Source organism: Carassius auratus, chromosome 28, assembly GCF_003368295.1.
Source record: "Carassius auratus strain Wakin chromosome 28, ASM336829v1, whole genome shotgun sequence".
Lineage (NCBI taxonomy): Eukaryota > Metazoa > Chordata > Actinopteri > Cypriniformes > Cyprinidae > Carassius > Carassius auratus.
Window position 1 is genome coordinate 218,144 of NC_039270.1, and position 24,986 is coordinate 243,129.

At 40.2% G+C, this 24,986-nt stretch overlaps 1 long non-coding RNA gene across 4 annotated transcripts in view; it reads left to right on the top strand.

Moving 5' to 3' along the window:
- The first annotated feature begins 5,127 nt into the window (after nt 1-5,127).
- Nucleotides 5,128-24,986, top strand: part of LOC113046552 (uncharacterized) — a 44,283-nt gene continuing 24,424 nt past the window's right edge. Inside the window, exons 1-2 of one of the 4 annotated variants that reach the window (XR_003276113.1) lie at nt 5,128-5,517; nt 21,587-22,159. This is a non-coding gene — a long non-coding RNA (uncharacterized LOC113046552). The remainder of the gene's footprint in view (nt 5,518-21,586; nt 22,160-24,986) is intronic. The other 3 variants (XR_003276114.1, XR_003276116.1, XR_003276115.1) reach the window with 3 other exon arrangements.

Here is a 24,986-nt window from a genome sequence, read left to right on the forward strand (position 1 = left end):
CATTGTTCTAAAGGCAGGCCCCTGCGTGCTCACACCCTCCCCGACCTGAGCGGCAGACAGGTGTATCTCTGCTAGTCACGCACAGCCACGCTGCCAAACACAGCTCCACCGCGCTGGACATTCCTGCACATCCCACTGCAGGAGATCCTGCTCACCAATATCATCAATAACCTTCAAACCATACACTGGAGAAATTCGGAAATATCATTATTCTGTGATAACCCTCAAGAGAGAAACTAAGATATTGCTTTAGTAGCATTAGGTTGTAGTTTCTTTTGTACAATTTTCATCAATACTCCTGGTTTATTTATTTATTCCTTCATTGATATTTTTCGCAGTCAAAAAATGAGGGGACTTTCAAAAGATGTTCACAGGATTTTAAAAGTTTAGTTCACCCAAAAATGAAAATTATGTCATTAATTACTCACCTTTGTGTCGTTCCAAACCTGTAAGACCTACGTTCATCTTCAGAACACAAATTAAGATTCATTTTTGATCAAATCCCAGAGCTCTCTGATCCTCCATAGACTACAAGGATATTAGCAGCTTCACAGTGATAAACTGTGAATATAGCAGAATTATGAAACCCAACTATGGGTCAGATCAGTGCTTTGTTTCCATCCATTTATTTTCACTTATTTTTCATTACCAAATTAATTCCATGTGATTTTGCACGTTGAGACGGGATAATTTGACTAACCTCATTGCAAAGCATTTAAAATGTTTTGGTTATTCTGAAATGCCTGAGCAAAGTCTGTCGTCAAAGTGTTTCTGTAGAATTAACAGGCATCCTCCTCCAAAAGCATTTTTTTTGTTTTTTTTTTGTTTGCACAAGTAATTTTGATTTGTGACCCTGGACCACAAAAGCACTCATAATAAAAAAGACATATCTATAGCCAACAATACATTTTACGGGTCAAAATTGTACGTTTTTCTTTTATGCCAAAAATGATTAGGATATAAAGTAAAGACCATGTTCCACGAAGATATTTGGTAATGTTTTTCTGCAGTATATATATATATATATATATATATATATATATATATATATATATATATATATATATATATATATATAATATTACTTAGTATTTTGGTATTTTTTTATTATTTGTAATATTCATGGTTAAGTACTTCATCTGGATAACTTTGAAGGCAATTTATTTGGCTTATTGGATGGAAGTGCTTAATTCCCAATATTTCAGTTTTGCACACAAGTTAAATTCGCAACTTTGGATGGAAACATAGCTTTGGTGAAGTTTGATTCAGCTGAAATCAGTTTGTATTTCAGCTTGAGACAGTTCAGTTTTGATTCAGCTCAGTAACAGTTTCGGTGTTGCAAGAAATGATTCAGCTGTAAAGCAGCTCTACAGAAGACGATAGTCCCATCATCCAGATCAATTCAGTCCAAGTTTTCTTCTCATCTGATTGGTCAGTCAGTGTGGCTAGATTGACCAGTTAACTGTATTTTAGTCCCCAACTAAACAAGCCAAAAGATGACTGTGGCAAGGAACCCAAACTCCATCAGGTGACAGAAATGGAGGGAAAAAACAACTCAGGAGAAACCAGGTTCATCTTTGGGGACCAGATCTCCCCTGATTTAAATTAATGCCCATAGTGTGATACTGATAATATGATGAAATATATATCAGAGCAGCATTAGGTGAGAAGGAACAGCTGTAGTCTGTTCAGCAGGTTGGAAAACATAAACATAGAGTTGACGTTCAGCCAATAGTAGAAGACTGGTTTATCAATGATGAACAGCCTTCTTTATAAAACTGTGTTTGGTCCTGGCAAGATGCATTTTTACACTAATGTGTGTGCATAACACTTTACTACACCCACACTTGTCATTGACAAGCATTGTTTGTGTGAGCATCCCAGTCTGGGCCCTGTTCCCGATACAGGATGTGGTTTCTGGCTAAATTATTTATACACATATTGACTTGTGTTTTGACAGCTTGTATTAACTTTAGGCTACATACAGGAAAATAGTATAATATATACTGTAGGGGTAAACCGATATGTGTTTTTCAGGGCCGATGCAGATAACAGTCATTACAGATCAAGTAGACTGATAAACAATATTTTGAACTCATATATGTGTTGTGTTTGGTGTAAAAATGTAAATTCATCTCAAAAATTTATTTTTTTTAAAGGTTTGTAAATAATTCTTCGGCAAATCGCTTTTGAACATTCTTCATATCGGTGCCGATAATCGGTCAGGCTGATAATCGGTTGACCCCTAATATACTGTTCTTTCTAATCTGTCTGTGTGCAATATTTTGAACTCATATATGTGTCCGGTCTAAAAATTTTAATCCATCTGAAAAACTTGAAAATTCTTAATATCGGCGCCGATAATCGGTCAGGCGGATAGATCAAGTAGACTGATTAAAATGTAATATAGTTTACATTTATATTAAATTCAGTTAGATGAACTTGAGTGCTTTTTTAACCCACTTAAGTAGGACTAAAGTACATCTTTATGTGTAATTTCACAATCACATGTGGTGTCTTACAGTGTACTGCAGAATAAACAGACATACATTTAAAATAAACTAAAATAAACCTCGTCTTTTCTTCTGAAACTTGTAAAACACCAAGTAAAATATATTGCAACTGCATGTTTATAATGGAGTATTTCAGTAAAATAAAATTATATGTAATATCAAATGACACAGTTAAGTCTACTTAAATAGACTCTGTTAACTGTTTCTTAACACACTTAAGTAGACTTTAAAAAGTGCAATTTAAAATAATGGACAATTTTTATATGACGGACAAAATTTTCAGAGGCAGTGTGTAAACATGATTGACACAACATGAGGTCATATTTATTTATCAACGTGCAAAATTTCGGATGTTAATTTCAATTATAAAAATCAAGACGGGTGTATTAAGAAAAACCGTGGCAACAGTGTAACACAATGAAAAATAGCAAAAAAAAAGGAATTTTTTTCTGTACAATTATAATTTTCTTTTAAATTGAAATGCAAATTTATTAAAAAAAATTGATGCATCCAATCTTAATTTTCATCAACATATGCCATACGCACATACAGACACATATGGAAGAGCAAACTTTGAACTCTTCCTATTGCCCTTTCCCTGAAATTTTGCTGTAAACATTTTTTAAAAAGAATAAAAAATTTATTCATACAGAAATACAACTATAAAACAGCTATACTACAATAAACACTTCAAATAAATAATTGCAATCATATTATTGAAGTTACTAACTAAAAAAAAAATCCCAATGGGGAAATACATTAATTTATTTCAATTTACAGTAAAACTGTGTTAGACACATATGTAATATACTTGCCAAAGATGATGCAAAAAATCCCTCTTGAGAAAAGATGTTCAGAAAGACCTGCCGCTTTTAATTACCATTTTGCAATATATTGTATTTTTCCCCAGAATAACAAGGAAATAAGAAGAAATCAATAGCAGGCAATAACATGATTTCAGGTGTATACATGTTTTTTTTTAATTAGTAGATGCAAATGGATTGAACATATGTAATATGAACATAATATGCCCTCAGTAGACTATGTTATACTTTGCTTTTGTCTTATACCGTGCATTATTTAAATAATGTTAGTCCTATGATAACACTCTGAGAGTCCTATTATTTATTTGTTGTGCAATCATTATGCACGGGTTTGTTCTCCTGTTTATTGTGAACGCTGCAAGCTATTGAATGGCATGTAATGTGCATCACTCCTTCACAGAAAAGCAGAAGGAAAGAAAAGAGAAATGTGACTCAGGAATGCGAGACAGGAATGCCGTTGAGTTAGCGTGAAGGGGGTTTGACTGAACACAATGTCTTTGTGTTTTGGTTCAGGGCTCTAGTCACGCAAACCTGCAGCAGCTCCTATGGCTGGCCTGTAATTGACAGCCTTGCGTGCGGCTCAGGAACCGCTGGCTTCAGCTGGACTCCTGCCAGAAGAGCTGTTGCTGTTAAAGCGAGTGCTGGATCAGGAACGAATTCACTTTCAACTGGTTCCTCTGCACCAAATCTACATATTTAGCCTTTGTGCGACGCAACTAATGGACAGTGATTCTGCAGTTATCTCAGCTTACTTGTTCATGCATAAAACTACTGATGGATTGATATTGCATTTAATAATTTACGATTTTTGGGATTATTAGCATTATCCATTTACTGCCTTTAACAGATGATGCCATTTAGCCTTGTGCTCCAAACTGTGCAATATTGTCAATAAATTATGCACATCTTCAATATCATTTATTTTCAGTGAATTTGAAGTATTTAGGTGATTTTGATAACTGACTGATCCTTCTTCCCGAATCCACTCCTCAGTTTAGCGGTGGAGTGTAAAGGTGTGAACTGGAAGCATGTCTGGAGCTGACGGAAGAACATTAACGAAACCATGATTCACTCTTTTGTGTGGTGTGACGAGTGCAGATCTTATCTGACTCACGCTCGGCTGCTCACACGCGATGCTGTCATTAACACGCACTCCAAAAACAACACATGCATCCAGAAGATGCTCAAACAGACGCCTATTCACAGTTCAGGCTAACAGTTAACATCTTTGCTGGCATGCATTAAACGCAGTAAAATACACAATACGGTCTTGTTGTGATGTTAAACCAGTCTGCTGTGATTGGCAGAGAAGGAAAAAATAATAGGACATGTCCTAATAACAAATGTCCCACTCCACCTCCCAGTGCAGAATGAAGCTGTACCGTAGTTTTGACTATAGTCTGCCACGGATGTGCTGGCGTTAAGAATAACAGCATGGCTGCCTGTGTGATAATGTTGGTCATTAAACTGTACAAAACAAATGTGTCAATTTTAGGTGTTTTTACTGCTATGTACATATGTCAATAATTATAAAAGGGCAAAAAAAGGCGAGGCATGTTTATTATATAGATGATTTAAAATGCTTTCCAAAAAACAGTAATCATAAGAAATATAAAAATAAAAACTAGTACAATAAAAGCAGGGAGTAAAATGCAGGTATTTTTTAAGTATAAGCAGAAGATAAAAACACGAATGTATGTGCATTGTGTCAAACTATTCATTTAAGTTAATAGATAATCAGATGAAGCGGACTCCATGTCCCAGAGTGCAGTGCGGTGGGAGGGTGTCACGTGACTTGTGTGCGCGTGAGAGTGAAGAGGCGCTCTCACACTGCAGTCACAGTGAGCGTGTGTGTTGAGCAGAGTCTGTCTGTCTGTCGCCTCCACACCGCAGCAGGTGTGTGTGTGTGTGTGTTCGCTCGAGGACTCTCTCTCTGGATCTAACGCGCTGTGGATGTGTTTCAGTCCGCTGGAGATGTGTATGTCTTCTGGAGGATCGTAACGTGTGGAATAAACTCTCTCTCTCATCAGGACTGACAGAAGAGACAGCAGCAGCAGCAGTGCTCCGGTAACGATCCTCTGACTCTGGACACACTCTCTCTATCACGGGCTTCTGGCGGAACAGCGAGCGTCATCATATATAGATTCACATCTGCTCTTTATAATGCCTTTAACGAGTAGGTAATGGAATTATTATAAGATGATGGGAAGGCGTTATACGTCTGCCCTTCACCTGTTTGCCTGTCACTTATTCTGATTCTAATTACTGTTTATATATATATATATATATATATATATATATATATATATATATATATATATACACACACACAGTATATAATTATGAAGAGTTCAGGTGCAAAAGTTTTCTTCTAAAATGAGTATTTTTCTCAGGCTCAGATGTTCATGTTCAGTCATTTGAGTGTGATGTCAATGAAAACAGCCCTTTCTGGGCCACTGCAGTGAAATCAGTGAACATGAACACAGGGAGCTGCTCTCACAGTAATGAAGCCGTCATGTGTAACAGTATAATAACAGTATTTGAGACAGGTCACACTCCTCTCTCAGCTCTAGTAATGGAACGGATGCTGTGTGTGTTTGGTGGGAGGATATAAGAGCCCTCACTGATGGTGAAGTCGTCTCCTCTAGATGGCATGCAGCATCTTCTCGTGTCTCCGTCAGGTTCATCACGAGGTGTGTGTGAGTGTGTTTGAGAGCCGCTCAGAATGGCCTCTATTGTTGGGCTCTAGACAGAGGTCCAGTGTGCCCAGCGTCCCCCTCTCCTCCAGAAACAAGCCCTCCTTTCTCCTCTGGAGAGGGACCCTGTGTCCCCCAGCAAGTGACTCTCAGGACGCTCCCTGCACAAAAGAGGCTGAAGGGTCAATAAGGCTGTTCGGAGTACCTCTCTGTCCCGTCCGGAGAGGGACAAAGACACACTGTGTGTCGGCCCGGGGTCTCTCTTCACGTATGTTGAGCAGCGGGGAGCACGTGTTTGTGTTGTGCTCAGAAGAAGCAGCTCTTCTGGTAAACTAGCGACTCGAGTGAAGCAAGGGGGATTGGGTTTTATGCTCATTTCTTGAGTTGACCCATGGACAGGGGTACTTTGACCCTTTGGTCCCCCGGTGCTGTGTTCATGTAGTTAACAGGGCTGAGGAGGTGTGTGTGTGTGTGTGTGTGTGTGTGTGTGTGTGCCAGTAACGCTGCAGGTGTTTACTGCGCTGTCATCCAACACATCTGTGGTAAACCGCAAGAGAAACGTACATGCGCCGCCAGACAGGACCGCTGTCTACGTCTGTGTGTGTGTGTGTGTGTGTGTCTGTCAGGAAAGCCATAAACTATAATGTTCAGTTAAGATGACCACACTTCTACTTTAGAAACCGCTAGTTACCTGACAATGTGCATGCGTGCCTTTAAACCAGGTGTTACTTAGGCAGCGAAATGTAGGGCTGTCAAACTGAAACGTTCTTATAATTAATTAGCTCTGGAAGAAATAGCGCATTACAGTTTATTAACGCATTCATCCTAGCCATACCTAATTTTAGTGATGGGAGAAACAAACAACTTTGTAGCTTTTGGAAGTGATTCACTGCTTCGAAGCGCTCGAAACGACGCACGCTAGTGACGCCTGCTGGTCAACAGTGTTGGAAAAAAAAACTCTGGCTAAACCATGCTATTTAAAAACAGCTTTTGAAAGACAATTAAAAATGTCATATTGAAAGTATGACACATTAAATGCAATAACAATAATCAAATACCGTTTAAATATGAAGTGACTGTATAAAATGTTTTATTTTGCAGGGCTTGCTTTGTATATTTTGACTACTTGAGTGTAGAAAACCGTTAGAGATTTCTCCTCCTTTTAATTAAGCGAATGTCTCGTTAAAAATGTCTAAAAATGGAGATCAGGTAAAAACCATAGACGCTGGTTCAGTGGTTCACCACTGGGGGGCGATCTCAATAAACTGGCATTGTTCACAGAGATCGCCCCCCAGAGGCGAACCATTGAAATTATGAAACGGTTGTGACATAACGAAGCCGTAGTTTGTGAATTTGGCAGTTTTAATCGTGCTCAGAACAACTCTTTCGAAACAAATGATTCACAAAAGTGTTGAAGTTTCGAAAGTGCCAGTACTACTTCTTACATTATACATTTTGATTGGTGACTATACATTGTCTCAATGGAAATTGTGCATCTTCGAAACAACTCAGTTCAATGCAGTTTCTGAATTAATTGACCTTTTGAAGGAATCTGGTGAACCAATAATTCAGCGACCCATTCATAAAGAAAGCCTTTTACTTCGTTACCGAAATAGTTAGTCGTTTCAATGAATCCAATCAATGACTCATTATTCAATGAATGAATGACTTTTATTGCACCTAACGGCAGTTTGAGGACCCTGTTCAGAGGATCATTTAATAAAATAAAAAACAATAATATTTAAGGCATAATTCTGTGTGGAATCAAGTAAAATATTTAGTTTGAAGCAACTATTTGTACATTGTACGTTTCCCATTTAACTCAATAATGGCTTTAAATGATCTTTTTATGGTGATGTTTCACTAGATGTGCAGTACATTTAGTTCAGTAAGAGTAACTAATTGCCATTATTAATTAAAAAAAAGGTAATCGCTTGACTTTCCATATATGTTGAAAATGTAATTAGCTCTCCTCCAAACCTTCTCTTCAATCCGTTCTTTGTGACAGTAGTAGACTGACCATATAAAATGATGAGTTTTATTGCAGCAACATGATTGTGTTGATGCTTTTAAAAAATGTGACTAGTTATGAACAACTACACTTCTGTTATTTTTTTGTAAGATTTATTTAGGTGTTTAGGTAGGGATGTAACAATATTATCAATATCGTGATAGTAAAATTGTCTCTATTATATGGAAATATGACGATATGAAATGTTAGGTTTCCCGGTCAAAAACTTTTGTTTTTGAAATACATTTGTGGCTTACATTGATGGCTCAATCCTTGATTCTGATTGGCTGAGCCGCGTTCGAAGCTGTTGTAAATTAGGAACACACACCTTTGTTTACACTTGTGTGTTGCAACCACTTTGATGTTACCACAAGCGTTTCTGAGGAACTACATTGTTTGGCTGAAGAATACTGTTTTTGTTGATATCATTACACTTCATTATATTGTGAAACTTCACTAGGGTTGCAAAGAGGTGGAACATTGCCGGAAACCTTTCCAAAAAAAATCCTGTTTGGTTTCCTAAATTAACTGGAAATTTTCCATCCTTTTGCAACCCCAAACCTTGCTATGTATGTGGAATAGCAGTTTTATAAAACCAATAATCCCGTGAAGCCATGGTTTACAGTAAATAAATGCACAATTCGCTGGGTCTCACAAAGTTGGGTTAGATTAGTGTAGAGCTGACAGGAAGTGATGTGGAAGAGAGAGATGGGGACGGGGTCAGGTGACCCTGAACCACAAAACCAGTCAGAAAGGGATTTTTCTTTGCTGAATAAGTCCTCTTGCCACTGATGATAACACAATATTTGTCTGAGAAACAACTATTTGTAAATCTGGAATCTGAGGGAGCAATAAAATCTAAATATTGAGAAAATCTCATTTAAAGTTGTCCAAATGAAGTCTTTAGCAATGCATATTACTAATCAGAAATTGGGTTTAGATATATTTACTGTGGGAAATTGACCAAATATCTTCTTACTTAATATCCTAATGATGATTTTTGTCATTAAAGATAAACGTATAGTTTTGATCCCTAGGCGCTAGAGCTACACCTGCTGCTTGGGACTGGCTCTGTGCTCCAGGATCTCTGTTAGCATGTGTTCTCCAGCCGGTCTCACACATCGAGTCCATCTCTGTAGCCGTCCTCTCTCCGTGTGTGTGTTCAGGGAACAATGGGCAGCTTGTCTGTGGGGCGGTGATGCTGGAGAGAGAGGGGGTCTGGGATGGGCCCAGAACAAGCGTCTGTCTGATGGAGGACCTGCTGACCCTTCCTGAGCAAAATAGGAGCTTTGTTCGGAGGTGTGTGAGTGTGTGGGAATGTGTCTGAGAAAACCAAACGGCCGGATGAGAGGTCAGAGGACTGGAAACAGTGAATCCTCTGCCTTGATTCCTGCACAGAGAGTCCAGGGAGGACTGAAGGTGTGACCGGCTCCTTTCGGATTTTCCACTGTCCCAGCAGTTTCTCTGTCTGTAGCTTAACCCAGTGCTCCTGGAGACTCCATGTTTAATAGGCTGTCTAAAAGAAAAATGGATTATTCCGACCCATACTATATATTTCTGGCTATTGCTACAAATATACCTGAGGGACTTAAGACTTGGTTTGTGATTCAGAGACATGTTTCATGTCTCTGATGAGACCCGTCAGATGAAGTGGTCCTCCTCGGTGTGTGTCTGAAGTTACAGAGCGCTGAAGTTAGCAGAAATATGAGACTGATGCACACACACAGGCTTTGAGGAGAGGACTCTGTGCTTGAATGATTTCTGGGTCTGTGTCGCCGCCTGGTGTGCGTTCAGTGTCAGAACCAGGAGCCTCAGAAAACTTCCCAGGGCACTTGAGCAGGACTCAGTATAAATGAGGGGTAAAGTGCAGGGTCTTCATCATATGATGGAAATGAGTCCGCTAATGCTGTCTAGACAAGGTCTGAGACAGACGCAGTCACAGTGTGGAGATGTCCTTGAAGAATAAGAAGGAATTTCTAGCTTTAGTGTTATTAGTTAGTTATTAGTAAAATTTTTGCCTCACATTTAACAAACACCCTCCAATTTACTATCTCTACAAATTAGAATACTTCATAAGGCCAATGAAAAAAAAGTGAAATGGAAAATGAGTTGAGATGTTCTCTGGTCATGTGAAACAAGCCAAACACGTGTCAAAGGGGCAAGAGAAAAAGAATGTGTGTGTGTGTTGTTGTGGAGGTGGTGTGTGTTTCTGGAGTGCTCCAGGGCGTCCTCTGCTGGAGACTCATGGTCACAGCACACACCAGAGTCTGTGCCTGTAATGTTCTGCCTGAGTTTCACCACTGGGTGGCGTACTGTCAGCCGCACATCACCTCTTTATCAGAGACTTGTAGCACACCTGTATTGCCTCACTGACTGTTGTTCTTGTTCAGTCCTCAAGTCTTTTTGAGAATGAGGCTGCCAAGGATTTTAGCTGTCTTCTGCTGAGTGTTGCTTTGGATTTCTCTGGAGTTATCTGGGTTGGACCTGCTTCAGTGGAGCAGTGTTAGTGCCCAGGTTACACACGCCACACACCCCAGTCCGATCCCCATCTGGATCATAACAGCGCTGGCTTCAGGACCATGACCGGCTCATGGTTACTCTCTGATTTGGAGAAGGTGACAGGACTGAAGTTATTAGAGCTTGTTGAACTTTCTATCATTTGTGATGATTGGGAGATGAAATCAAATAGATTGGGCTTGAGACCACGGCTCTATCTGAAGAAAACCGGTTTAAAAGCCACATTGATCAGGCTTTGTGTGACTCGAGGCAACACTTTACTTCATCTCTGTTAGCTAGTTGTTTATTAGCTTGCTTATTACTAGGAGATTTGATATGTATCATATTATAAGTCACATATGTGTTCCTGGAGTGTCATAAGTCAGGTACTGTATATTTGTATAGACAACAATACATTGTATGGGTCAAAATCATAAGGATAAGAAGTAAAGATCATGTTCATGAAGATCTTTAGTTAGTTTCCTACCTTAAATATAACAATTTAGATTAGTAATACGCATTGCTAAAAATTAATTTGGACAACTTTTAAGATGATTTTCTCAATATTTAGATTTATTTTACACCCTCAGATTCCAGATTTTCACATAGTTGTAATATTGTCCTCCTATCAAAACCGTACATCAATGGAGAGATGATTTATTCCGCTTTCAGATGATGGATAAATCCTAATTTTAAAATAAATTGACCCATATGACTGGTTTTGTGCTCAGTGGTGACGTATTTGAATATTATAAAGTGAATGTGATGCACACAAATAACTGGAACAAGTAAGAATAAGATGAATGTGATAGTACTAATGAACCCAGTGTGTTATATAGATTTATAGTCAATCAATCCAGTTGGTCTCAATCTTGAACTGAATCTGGATTGTTGCTCAGTGTTCATGTGTTTTACCTGATTGACAGTGAACAGACCTCTGCTGATTTTCAGTAGAATAAAAGCATTGAAATCATGTTATTATTTAAATAAGTTAAGTGATTTCTTCTGCTGTTAGTCTGGTGAGGGCTTTGGTCGTTGTTCACGATGGCACCGTGTGGTTTCTTTAGATCAGAGTTTTGTTCTGTGGTCCCAGCGGTGAGCACTAGATGGCGCTGTGACTCTGCAGAAAGCCTCGCTCAGTAAGCTCCTCCCCCTCTCGCTGGGCCCAGGCCTTCTGCAGGAATCTGCTCCAGTCATGTTGGTGTGAAAGGTTCAGCTTCAGTCAATCATTTGGACAGGCGTTTGTTTGGCTTGACGGGCGTCTGGAACGGCCGGTTTGGTGTGTGTGTGTGTGTGTGTGTGAGCAGAAGACACGTTACCTCTGCCATGTCATGCAGGTGTGTGTCGTCCGGCTCCTGATTGGCTGACAGTAATAGCAGCGCTATAAAAGCGTGCTCTGTCTCTCACTGTCAGTCTGATCCAGCTCGGCTCCACGTGTGGGCTGATGGGTAGCTCACGAGTTATCAGTGGACAAATTCTGCTTCAATTCTGCTTTAATGGTTACATTTTATTCATCACAAAGCATGTATAATTCATTCAAATCGTGAAACTTACACAATTTAACAATAGTTTATAAAAACAAAAACGTACTTATTAATGATTTAATTTAGATTTTAATAATTAAAAGCCTTTCTTAATAATTTTATAATGTTTTTTTCTTTTTTTGAAATAATGGGTTCAAAGGGTCAAAGATGAAAAAAGGTTTAAGCAAAAAAACAATGCTGATTTAAATTGTTGTTTTTCCCAAAGAGTTAAAAAAAAGAGTTTACTCTAATTGTATTCTTGCTATCTGAGCACAAATAAATGATAATAAATCTCTCCCATTTCCCCTGATTTACAGAAGAGATGGACTAAACTGTCATTTTTACAACAAAAGCCTATGACCTATTAAAAAATTCACTAAAATAAACTTTCACCCCAAATACTAATTAGTTATTTGACATTTGTTAAATTGTGCCACTATACTAGGTTTTGCCCATTTGTCAGTAAGATGTTTGTACTCGTGTAAAACCCAATGTAATGTGTTATGCTCACTTACTCTTATCATTTTTAATATGTACACGTCAGAATAAGCACTGATTTCTACATAGCTATAAGTGTTAGACTGAATGACAATGAAACATGATTTTAACCAAATCATGACATTTTATTACACAAAAACCTAATTGAAACCTTAAATGTAGACACTTTTCTATGGACAGAAAATCACTTTGATTCTTTTGATGCGATCTGATAATTAAATTCTGGTAAATATTTCTTAATAATGTTTCAACAGTATTTGTATTAGCAGTAGTAGTAGTAAACTTTTATTTTGTCCGGTGAAGACCTCGAAGGTTCTCTGTGTGTGTGATATAACGTTCATGTGCTCGTATGATATAGAAGCTGAAAACACAGCGCTTCAGTGTGTGTGTAGTGAACAAAACCACGCGTTTGCTGCTTAATATCCACGCCATTCTCTGATTCAAGTGAACTGACCTACTTTTGATTTATTCATCCAAAGTTGAGCAAATTCTGTACATTTGTACCGTAAATGCCATTTTAACGACTGGATTTGATGATTCCGTCTGTATTTTCTCAGCAGACAGGAAAGCACTGGCTGGAGAGATTGAGTGGGATTGGGATTAGGACTTCAGCTCCTGTACTGAGGGCATTGATTTTGTGTTGACCCGAGTTCGAATCCCGTCTCGAGATCCTTCACTGACTCCGTTCCACCGGAGCAGAGTCATACTCTCATCCTGACTCTCACATGAGTTTCTCTGAGCTCTGTTCGGGAGGCCGTTGGAAGCAAATCCCAAAAGAAGCTCGGAGCGCCACATACTTGAACCTTGCCCAAATGTGCTTTCAGCAGATCAGATTTGGTGCGATGCTTGGTTACACAGGTTCCAGGGATTACGAGAAACCCAACGAGAGCTTGCTGTGCGCTGTTGACCAATCACAGCGCAGAATCCAGCGGCTGAACGGCCGGCAGCCAATCAGAGCGTGGCACAGAGTCAGATGAGGGCACTCAATCAAAGCTTATCACGCATCCCAAAGCAAATACTATACCGTCAGATTATTGGAGGAACTTTGTTCCTCATGCAGTTCTTCTCTAGACTGGACTCAAGAACAAAACAGTACAGCTTCAGTGGAGCTTGTGCTGTATCAAGCAGCTCCGCGTGTGTGTGTGGTTGAGTTACTGTAGGTCAAAGTTCATGTAGGTGTTTTGTCCTCCTTACTGTTAGCTAATGATTAAGACATTTCGCTCTACATACACATGCTGCTCCACGGTTATATTTAAAGCAGTATGTCTTTAAACTTGAGATTAAACTTACTTTTGTTTTCTTAATTAGTTACTTTTTTTAAACTGTCTTCAAAGAAACGTCTTATTAAAACATTTAAAGCTAATTGTAATGACTTTGAGCTGGGTTCAATTGTTGAGCATATTTTAAATTATATTTTGTCATGACAGGGCTGAAAACGTTTATTGTAGTGCAGATTAACCTTAAACCTGAAACACAAGTTAATTCAGACTTTATTTATGCATCTAGTCGTCATGTTCCATTTCAGAAAGCATGATTGGTTCTGATCTGGCTCAGGTCTCTGGACTGAAGTGAACCGACTCGTGCTGACAGTGTTCACGAGCTGCCAGGAGTTTCTTGGGAAGTTTTGAGCAGGTGCTGCTGTAGCAGTCAGGCAGTTTTAATAGGATTATCACACACACACACACACACACACCGCAATCCGACCCAGGCCTCACACAGCCAGTGACTTGAATGAAACATCCAGGAACCCAATGACTTGCTAAGATAACTGCTTATGAATGTAGATATGTATTCAGGACCAAAACACTTCTTTAATTCTAGAAAGAGCACAAGGCATGCTCCCGTTATAACATCTGAAAGCTGAGTTCATCAGGTCTCACAAAGTTCAGTTATCATCAGTGAAGCTCTAATTCCTTCCTTTTCCTTTATGTTGTGCACAATGTATTTGTACGTTTGGTGCTCTTGAGGTACACTTAATATCAAAGCCTTTATTATAAACTTTATTTCCTCATGGGCTACTTCAGGCTTCTGTCTCTCCATTGAAAGTTTAAAAGACGTCATAAAACCAATCCATATATACATCTAGTTAAGTATTTTATTCACAAGTAAACACACACAGAGTGAATCACGTGCTAAACAGGAAAGCTTGAGCGTGAGCTTCTGATACAGAGTGTGTGTCGTTGTTTGAATGTGATTTGTTTCTTATATGAATCTAGAAGATGGAGCAAGCTCTTAATGGTGTGGAATGATGACAGAACGATCATCTTTACTCGACTACATGTCCATCAGAGTATCTTCAGTTGTGTGTAATGATTGGGTCTGCTTCAAACAGCACACTGACATCATGGCTCTGAAAACAAGCGCTTGTGTTTGTGTCTTGCAGGTTATCACAAGTCTTATCACGAGTCATTTGTCTTACATCTACCGCTTCAAACCTGGTTTAATGTTGTAGACGGTAAATTCCCAGTGGTCTAGTCTAGTTATCATAAAATGACACATTTGGCCTCCACATAAAAGCGAAGCCGCAAAAGCGGCACTTTGAGACGACTGGATATTTGCGCAACCATAAAGCCATCCGCGTATCTCTGGTATTGCTCAGCAGAACAGGGTCAGATGAGACGCTGTATCTCAGAGACTGTAAATCAGGGTCAAACTCTCCGCGTTTCCAAGCAAACATTCTCAAGTTTGACTGCCCAAGCACTTTATAAATTTATTCATTTATAAAGACGTGCACAGAACGAGAAACTACAAGCATGTAAACATCTGCATGTGTTTTTTTTTTCTGAAATGTTTGTTCAAATTGTTAATCAGTGATCAGTTTTCATAATCACTAACATATTCATTATTGACCGTTATTTAAATGCACAATTTTCTGATCAAGGTCCATATTATGGTCCAACTTCAGAGGGTTGAACGGCTGTTCAAATATTAATTTGAAGTAATTTTGGCTTATGTATTTTTTTTATTCCTCTCTTAAAATTACATTTAAGCATTTATCAGACACTTTTATCCAAAGTGACTTACAGTGCTTTCAGGCTATAAATTATTAAAACATTTTTTACCAGTAAGTGTGTTCACTGGGAATTGAACCCATGACCTGTTGCGCTGCTAACACAATGCTTAATTAAACTTATTAATTTACATTTTAAGATCTTAAAATTATTCATAGACACATTTAGTTAGCAGATAATTTCTCTTTTATTTTCACCAAGTTTATTAACGCAGTCATTACTCCGTTAATCAAGTCCGTGTGCATGAATGAATTAAAGGTTTATATGGTTTGTAGGTGGAGTACTGCTCAAACCCTTTTACATCAGTTTCTGCCTTTTACGCTTTTCCACTGTTAACGTAGGGCTGTCAAACTAAATTCGCATTTAGGATAATCATCAAATATTAGTCGAATTTAAAATAAAAATCCACATTTGAATGCAAAAACATTACATTCAAGTTTTAGGTGTACATTAGGGTGTGTGAAGACGATGTAAGTGTCGTAGCATTATAATGTTTTTCTTATCCTGTCCAGTTGAAGCCACTAGATGCAGCAATGCTGCGTTGTTCATTCGAAGCATTGCGGGAAAAGAGAACTTCAATGTGGAGAAGATTTTGTTTACGTCAAAATCGAAACCAAGCCGTTCACACAGAATGTGCATTTTCTAGAGGGACATCTATCACAGTCGCACTCATGTCTCGCACAACTTAATGCAAGTTCAACTCTGAAAATCGTGCATTAGTAATATTTTGCGCGATGCACCCTCTTGTGGCCTCGAGAGAAGATAAAAGCTTTTTCCCCTCAATTTTAATTTGAATATTGTTCATATTTTAAGTACAAAATTCGAATTCAGTTTTTCAGCCATTTTGACAGCCCTATTAACATGGGATGCGTTGTCCAAGACGATCTGTGCATTTTATAAATGCGGTGCTACTATTTGAGCTACAGAAATGAATTCATATCGGTGTTATTTTCAGTTTTTGATCTACAATCATGGGAACTGTCAGTACATTAATGTGTGTGTCTGTAGTGTTGAACGCAGCACTGGCTCCCGTGTGTTTACGTTAGAGGCCCTCTGTCCATGGGGCGTCCCTCTCTTTCTGTCTTCTTCTCACCCCAGCTGGACACAATATGTCTTTATGTCTGTCAGACCACAAGTCTGTATTTGAGCTTCATGAACTGATCATCATGACATTCAGTCTCTCAGTTTGGCTGTGTGCTCTCCTTCACGAGTGTAGAAACAGTGCACACTGTCCAGGGAAGATCGAGACTGTGCTTTAATGGTGTGTCTATTAATGTTTCCCTCTGAAGTGTGCCCATCTTAGCAGACAGGAGCGATGTTTTGGCTTTATTTCCATATGGGAGCCTGGCTATAACCACAAATGAACTCAAGTGTACTGCCACACAAGCTGTAGGTCTTAAGAGTGTCACACATACTGGCACTTTACCACTGAAGTGTAACTAGCAGTCTTTCTGCAGTGTCAGTAGAGCAGAGATTCGACCCTCATCAGCACTGACGGACAGCTGCTGACTCTTTGGGGTGTTTGCTCTTGAAGTGTACATGCTGAGGTCTCAGTTATGGTTTTATTCTCTCCCGGAGGATGTCTGTTTGATTCTCTCCATGTATGAACTGTCATAAACACATGTGATCCATCTCGCTGTTGGGCACAAATCAAACCATGATTTACTGTGCTGGAGACATCTGCTGCACAAATGTGTGAAGAATAAAGCGCCCCGGTCGCCCATCTTCACTTGATTAACAGTTCAAATCAAAAATAAAGCCTGTTATTTCTCAGCCATTATCTCTCATGTTGGTAAACGCCTCCGTTTCTCTCATTTACACCGCCGGCCGAATTAACTTGGCCAATTCATAACTGAACTGTAAACCTTTCAGCCTTTCTCCCAGCATCATGCTGGATCTGTTTACTGAAATGCAAATGGTTTGGCGTACAGCTGGGATGATATCCCTGAAGCTACTAGTTTTCATCTGGTCGTCCTCATGCAGGTGTGTGTGGCCGCTGCAGTGAGTGTGTGTTCTCGGTGCTGGAAGGAAGAGAGAGCCAGTGGCACATTAAACGCTTCTCTCCGCACCCCCCCGTAGAGGCCTTTGTATTACATAAAGCCTTGAGAACAGTTCTGGCATTGTTGTGAACGGAAAGGGCCTTTTCTTCTGATGCTTGCACTTCTGAATATGATATGTGCCCATGGACAAAAAACTGTGTTGAATTACCCCGTCTGTACCAATCTGTCAAAAATGGATGCAGCTCAGTTTTCTTTTGACAGTGGCATCAACCAGCAACTCTGGATTTCCCCTGGAACCGGAGTTTCCACTTTGTTTTAGCCTAATTATGTGTCTCTGCGGCCGGCCGCGCTGCTTAATGACGCTATTGTGTAGTGTTTGTGAAGAGCAGTTTATCTGTGAGTCAGACGAAAAAGAAGAGAGGGAAGAACCACGATCTGAGACGATGTAAAAATCATAGTCCTGAAGCTTTAAAACAAATCAGGGGATGGTGAGAAATGCTGCCTTTTTCCTGTCTCTGGGCTTGAAAACTAGCGTGGAAGAGGAAACGCATTCAGTTACAAAGTCTAGATCACTGCCATGCGTCTGAACATTTTACATCTTGCATTACAGCTAATGTGCACACAACAAAATCTGTAAGCTGATACCGAGCACACCTGTAAATCAAGACATTCACAAGCTTCAACTTTTCACCCGTCTTGCTTGAGAGACTCTGTGGGCGGCCCTGCTTCCTGTGTCATTGTTTAGTGCCGTTTCCTTTTTATAGATGTGACCAAATTTAGTGTGCACAGCAGAATAGTGTTAATATTAAAAACTACATAGATAAATGGGAAGACAGCTATGTGTGTGAGACAGAGAAAGCTAGAGGCCAATGGTAGAGGAAGTTCAGCATCCCCGCTGTGGGGCTCTTCCTGTGACCAACCCAAGGGATCAGTACCTTGATAGTTCCAGATATCACAGGGTTTGTGTTGGAGCGATCGCAGAGACTCTCGCTCCCTTCACTTTACTTCTAAGAGATATTTTTACCCAGTTGACAGGAAGGTAAACCAAAGTAGCCAGCCCTATTTAAGTATTTATGGATAAAAGCGTCTGCTAAATGAATAAATGTAAATTTAAGAATTCATTTCCTTTTTGTTTGGTTGATTTTCTTGGAATTTCATTAATGTAAGTGATTGAAATGAGACTCGTTTTGGCCAGTGAAGACTTGGGATCAAGTATGCAAATTTGCAAAAACAAAACCGTGTATCAGAATACTTTCCTCTCCCAAGAAAGCAGGCAGGTTGGGACTTGAAATACAGTAGAGTCTAGTTCTAAAATATGGCGCCTCACACATGACATGGCCACTGATTAAAATAAATGAAAACAAAGGAGCGAATAAGAACCGCTTCGCAACAGTTTAACTAAACTAATGGGAACAGATTAATAATATGTCAAGGGAATAAATCTTTGAATGGTGGCCATGATATTGTAATTTTCTTGCTGCATGTCTTGTTTGGGTTCTGTTCTAAAATAGTTAAAGGAATAGTTTGCCCAAAAATAAAGATCCTGACGTCTTTACTCCCCAAGGCCCAGAGTGGCTAATCAAGAGAATTCCCAGTGGGTCGTCCATTAATTGGGCCGCCAGTGCCACATTGACCCAAACACAGTTTCACACAGCAAGAGTAAGTATCTAGTTTATTTTCAATGACAGACCGTGTCAGTGGGTGCTCCTACACCCAAACTCCCACCACTTGGGAGCCACAACAGATATTACGCTCTCAGTCATTTGAATTTGACTTAACTTGTATTAACAGTGATTTTCATTTGTGCAGGTGGCCTGTTCATATGATTTGACTGCATTATTATGTCTTATTTATCTTTATTTTCTTATAGAAACTTATGGGTAATTATATAACAGGATAATTTTCCTTTATCCAAATTCTTCTACTGCTAAGAAAGTGGGACGCGGTGGAGTAGAGGGTGTAACAGAAGCTGTCCTTGGGCATTAAAATCTTTAGCTTAAAATGGGCTTCACTCCAGCCCTTACTCCCACTTGTGACGTTCAGTTATTTTGAGAAATTCAACAAATAGACATTTCTTTCCGCAAGGAGAGTTTCTATCAAGTGATCTCTCACATGACGCGTTAAAGGTAAAACCTGAGCTGTGCTGATTTGATCTCGATCCACACTTCAGTAGAAATTAATCGCAATGAGGAAGAAGAAGTTAAAATGAGACGCAATGATTTATTCCTTGAGAACTAGAATAGAGCACATTCTTACGATGCACTTTGGAAAAGGCTTGAATTTTCTGCAGCAGTTAAGAACAGAGCCATGCTGCTCTGAAGTTTAGGATTTTTGGAGAGTAAGCTTGAAATATTTTCGGTGTACAAAACTACTCTAAATGTTGGGAACAGGCCCGGTGTTGCGGTGAGGTGGGGCGAATGGGGGATAATTGCTATATTAAGAGGAAGGAATTCAAAATAAAGTTAATCTCTCCACCTCTTCATAAGCTCAGAATGAGCGTGCTGCATCTTGTTCAACATGCAAAGCAGAGAGACAGTGTAACTGAGACAAGGGTGACGATTATGCTATGCCAGGATCCAGTTCAACCCGGTTTAGGATCAGGCCAGGAATGGGTTTGACTTGGCACTGATGGTGTGCAGAAGTACTCCGATGTGTTTGTGTGTGTTGGTTCCTAACAGTTCACCAGTGTTTAGCTCTCTACTGTACTGTATGTGAATTTAACTAGTGCATTCCTCAGTCACCCACCCTCCCGCAGCGGTAATGCTTCATTTTTATCTCAATGACCACCTCACCTTGCTGCCAGTGTTCGGAAAGCTCCTCCTTTCTCCTGCAAGAACTAAAACTAACATTGCAGTGGCTTCAACAGTACAATGTCTTTGATATTTCCTATAATCTTATTACTGATGTTTTAGTGACACAAGATTATTTTTGCATAATGTGCGTGAAACAGAACGTTTGAGTTGTTAATTGTGGTAATTCCAACAGTTCAAAAACTCATCTGAGCTTTGTGGTCTTAGCTGAGCTTTCGGCTGGTTTAAATGGGCAAGTCTATTCCTAATTTAACACACCTGCATGTAATTTTCTAGTGAGGACTTTCTAGTGAGGGTTAGATTTGTCAGCGGTATTTGATTGAGGATGAAGCTACATTTTGCAGGACAGTGGGCCTCCAGGACTGGACTTGCACATCTCTGGTCAAGCAGTTGTGGGTGCTCTATCCCATAGGTCTTCAACCCTGCTCCTGTGGACCAACCAGGATAAAAATCAAATGGAGGTTAAAACAGAGGCATCCAATCCTGTTCCGGTGTTCTGCAGAGTTTAGGTCTAACCACAATTAAACACACCTTAAACTAGCCAATCAATGTCTTACAAGGCATACTAGAAAGTTCCTGTTAGATGTGCTGAGGTAAATTGAAGCTTTACCCTGCAGGGCACTGGCCCTCCAGGACCGAGTTTGGACACCCCTGTGTTAAAAGAACTGCTCCAACTCTGCAGGCTGGGTCGACACTGATAACCATGTGGGACGTGTGCCAACATACAGTGCTATTGCGCTTTGGGCATCCCAAGTCCGAATTACAAATCAAGGACCTTTGCCAATCCAACCCCTGATATCTCTTCAACTTTTACTTCCTGTCAGTTCTGATCTGTCCTGTAATAATAAAGGCAAAAACAAATCTTTAAAAACTCAAGCCAGTGTCTCCCAACACTATTCCTGAAGGCCCCCTCCTTAGTAGTATGCATTCTGTGTCTCTTTCACCCATCTGACCCAGACTACTAATGAGCTGATGAGTTGAATCAGGTGTATTTGATCAAGGAGAATTGTAAAGAGTGCTTTTGAAAATACCGTCTTGGTCACCAGCTTCAATTTAAGTTCACTAAGTGTCAATTGAGACGCTTTATCTCTCCACAACAGATCTGTCATTTACCTAAACGTATATGACTCTGTTTTTCACTCTGCCAGATTCAATTTCTAGAAGGGTTAGTAATATATCCCTTCTGTTTCTGCCCTTGCCACAGTGGGTCCACCCTGACTTCGCGTCGTGCTTCCTGAAGAAAGGAAAAGCCCTGATGTGTTTGTCACCTGAGCTGATGGCCGGGGCTGCGTGATGGAGTCCGAATGTCTTCACTCGGCCCCTCTTCAGACACTCAAAGGCCGCTCTGTTTCAGCCTGATGACGAGCCGATTGGATATAATCTTGAGCGGCGGACTCAGGAGATGGGGAGGGAGAGGGAAACTCTAAAGTAGGCTTTGCAGGGAAGGATCGTCTTTCTCCAGAAGTAGGAAACGAGCGTCGGAGGGTTCCTGCTGCCAGTCGGCTCTCTCCTCCTGTTACGACACAGGACCAAATTCAAACCATGTGTCCTCGCACCCGGTTAGCTGCTTTTGCCCACCTCTAGCATTAGCAGTCTGGACGGATCCATTTCACTGCCCCTCTCCCGTGCTGCGTTCTCATTCTCCCAGCCCCAAATGAGCCTCTCCGTGGGACTCCTGGCTTAATAGGCTGGAACTTTCCCATGTCCGGTCTCCGAAGGTGGTTGTTATCCTCCGAGGGCCCCTGTACGAGTTTCAAGCTCTGGCTCATGTTATGGGGTGAGTACAGTAGCCCACCTCAAGGGTCAAAGGTCACTTCCTCTTCACATCTCTGCTTAAAGATGTGTTAAATATGTGAAGGGTTGAATGTGTTTTTGGAATATCTTTTTGTTTAAATATGCAAAGCTAATGTGCCATATATTTGGGAGGGGGAAACATTTGCTGCCTGCTGCAGTTCTGATCTGTCACCACTTGAAATGTGTATTCATTTATGTATTCTTTGAGAGGAAAAAAAGGAGTGAAGATGATAGCGGAGTGTGTATTTTGCTTATACAAACATTTTGAGGCCTGTTTAATGGACAGGCTTCAATCTTCATGGGATATGACCCCTTGGCTAAGCACCATGGGCAGCATAATGACCTGACCTTAATAGCAGAATCAAATCTGGCCCTGGAGAGCCAGTGCCTTGCAGAGTTTAGCTCCAGTCCTAACCAAACACATCTGAGCAAGCCATTCAAGCTCTTTGGAGTTATTACAAAAATACAGGTAGGGGAGTTTGATCAGGGTTTGAGCTAAACCTTTGAGGAATCCGCTATAAGGGAACAAGGACTAAATAAGAGCTTTACCAGGAAATGATGGCACAATATGAACACGTCAAAAAGATGAATTTTTCTCACTCTTACTGCTGGTGTCAGCTTCAGACACACTGTTAAATTGTTTTTGTTCCTGTTTAATGGAGGTCCTGCTAGTTACTTAAGTACTTTATGATAGCTCTGTTTTTCGGGGGAGGCTGATTGACGATTTGAGAGCAAGGAATGGGTGAAACTATCTATCTATCTTTCTGTACAAGTACATATCATACAACTACAAGTACTATTTAGAGTTTTGTCTCTAAAATAAAACTTTTTTTATCTTAAATGCCATTTCTTGCAAATGGCTCATGAGGTTAACTCAAATGACGTCTTTGTGAGAGACACTGATAGGTTACTGCTGCTCATATTTCTTTCTATGCAAATAACCTGCTGAATTATGACAGTAATTTATTATGATAGCCAAAAATAACACCTGGTGAATTAGGGTGAAACCAGAAATTGATTAAGTGTGTGACAGACAGGTATGTGCATTGTCTTTGTGTAAATGCCTGTCATCTGTCTTGGCGCACACGTTTTCTCTGAAAGACACGCTGCTACATCGAACCAGTCTGACCTGTGGCCTCCGTCTCCGTTTCACTTCCTCTTTTCTTCAGCAGAGCTTGTAGACTTGTTGCAGTGATGCACGTGTGTTATGAGAGGCAGACTAAAATTGTCTCTAAAACCCTCAGTCGTGTGTCTTTTCTGCTGATGGCGTCCACGTCATTGTGTCTCCGCTCTGAACGCCTCTTGTTAGCAGATCAGGTGTCTTGTTCGCGCACAGATGTGTCTCGTAGCTTTACGTGGAGGGAGGTGTGTCATGATGGAAAGCTTTTAATGGAGACACTCTGAGTAAATGTGCAGGGATTATATGTGAAGACAGAGCTGCTTTTATCAGCGAAGCGCTGGCGTACCTGTGTGCCGTGTTTGATCATGCCTAACCCCCTCCACATCCCAGTGCTCCTCTGATCCCTCAGCTCGGCATTCCTCTCATAACAGTCAGACGCCTTTACCGCGGTGCGCCCCTACACCCATTACTGGACTCATTCCTGCCGTACTGTATGGGAAATACAAAAACAATCCAGGCCATTGTACACCGAGAGCGCTTCTGCCCTCAAGGCTTTGAATTTCTCCTTACCTGTCACAAAAATCCCCAAGTGTGGGATGGATGTATAAAAACTGATATTAGCTCTGTTCCAGACGAGAGGTGCCTACCTCGGCAACATTTCACGCCTGAAGGCTCTTTCAGACAGTAGGCAACACAACCATGCTGCTTTATCATTCTACTTCTTTTTTGTGATGTGTGTAAACGGTACATGGTAGTCATTCAGTAACGTGGTTACCATCTGAGACCATCACTGGACCACAGATCCACCTCAGTACTTTTTATAGTGAAGTTTCATCACAAATCTCAGTAGCTCTCTGGAAAATCTCAATATTTTGTAATCCTTTCTAGTATTAATAGAAAGTAGCACTGTCTAATTAAAAATGTACCTAGTTTTACTGAAACCATATGCGACCTGCTGCAGTTTAGTCCATGATGGCTGGAGCCCTGTGTCCCAGAATCCACGTGGATGAAGTTCTGCTTCAACACACACATTGTGACAGAAAAGTTCAGGACTTGTCTCTAAGAGGATTTGGTGTGTGTGGGTGGTTTTAAACACTGAGGTCAGGTGGAGCAGTCGTTCCAGGAGCCAGGGCTGCAGTTAGCACACATGCATCAAAAGCAGCTTTGCTTGTTAAAGTGTGTTATGGTGCTGAACGCAGCAGGGTGGGAGTGCGCACCAAACTTGCTTTGTTTAAATGTTGGCTCCTGGATGGAAAAAGGCCCTGCAAAGCTCAGGATGCTTTGAGAGAGATCCACAGGAAGATTCATACTGACTGCTGTAGAATAATGACGAATGTTTATGTAGCTCCACTGTGAAAACATACCTATAGAATCTACTCGGTACAATGTTGTGCACCCAGTTTAGTCCGATTTCATCTTAGATGTTGAGTAAAGACAACCTAGATTTAACAGTGAAGCCCACTATAAATCTGTTAGGTAAAACCTGTCATTTATTTAACCTGTCAACACTTTATTTTACAGTGTCTTTGTTTCATTTGTTACATGTCAATAAACAGTAATTACAAACTAACCCTTAACCAAACCCAGTCCTAACACTGTAGTAAGTGCGTTTTGTTAACGTTAATGCTGTCAAACGATTAATCGCATCCAAAACAAGTTTGTAAATCTATTTAATATATAAACATAACAT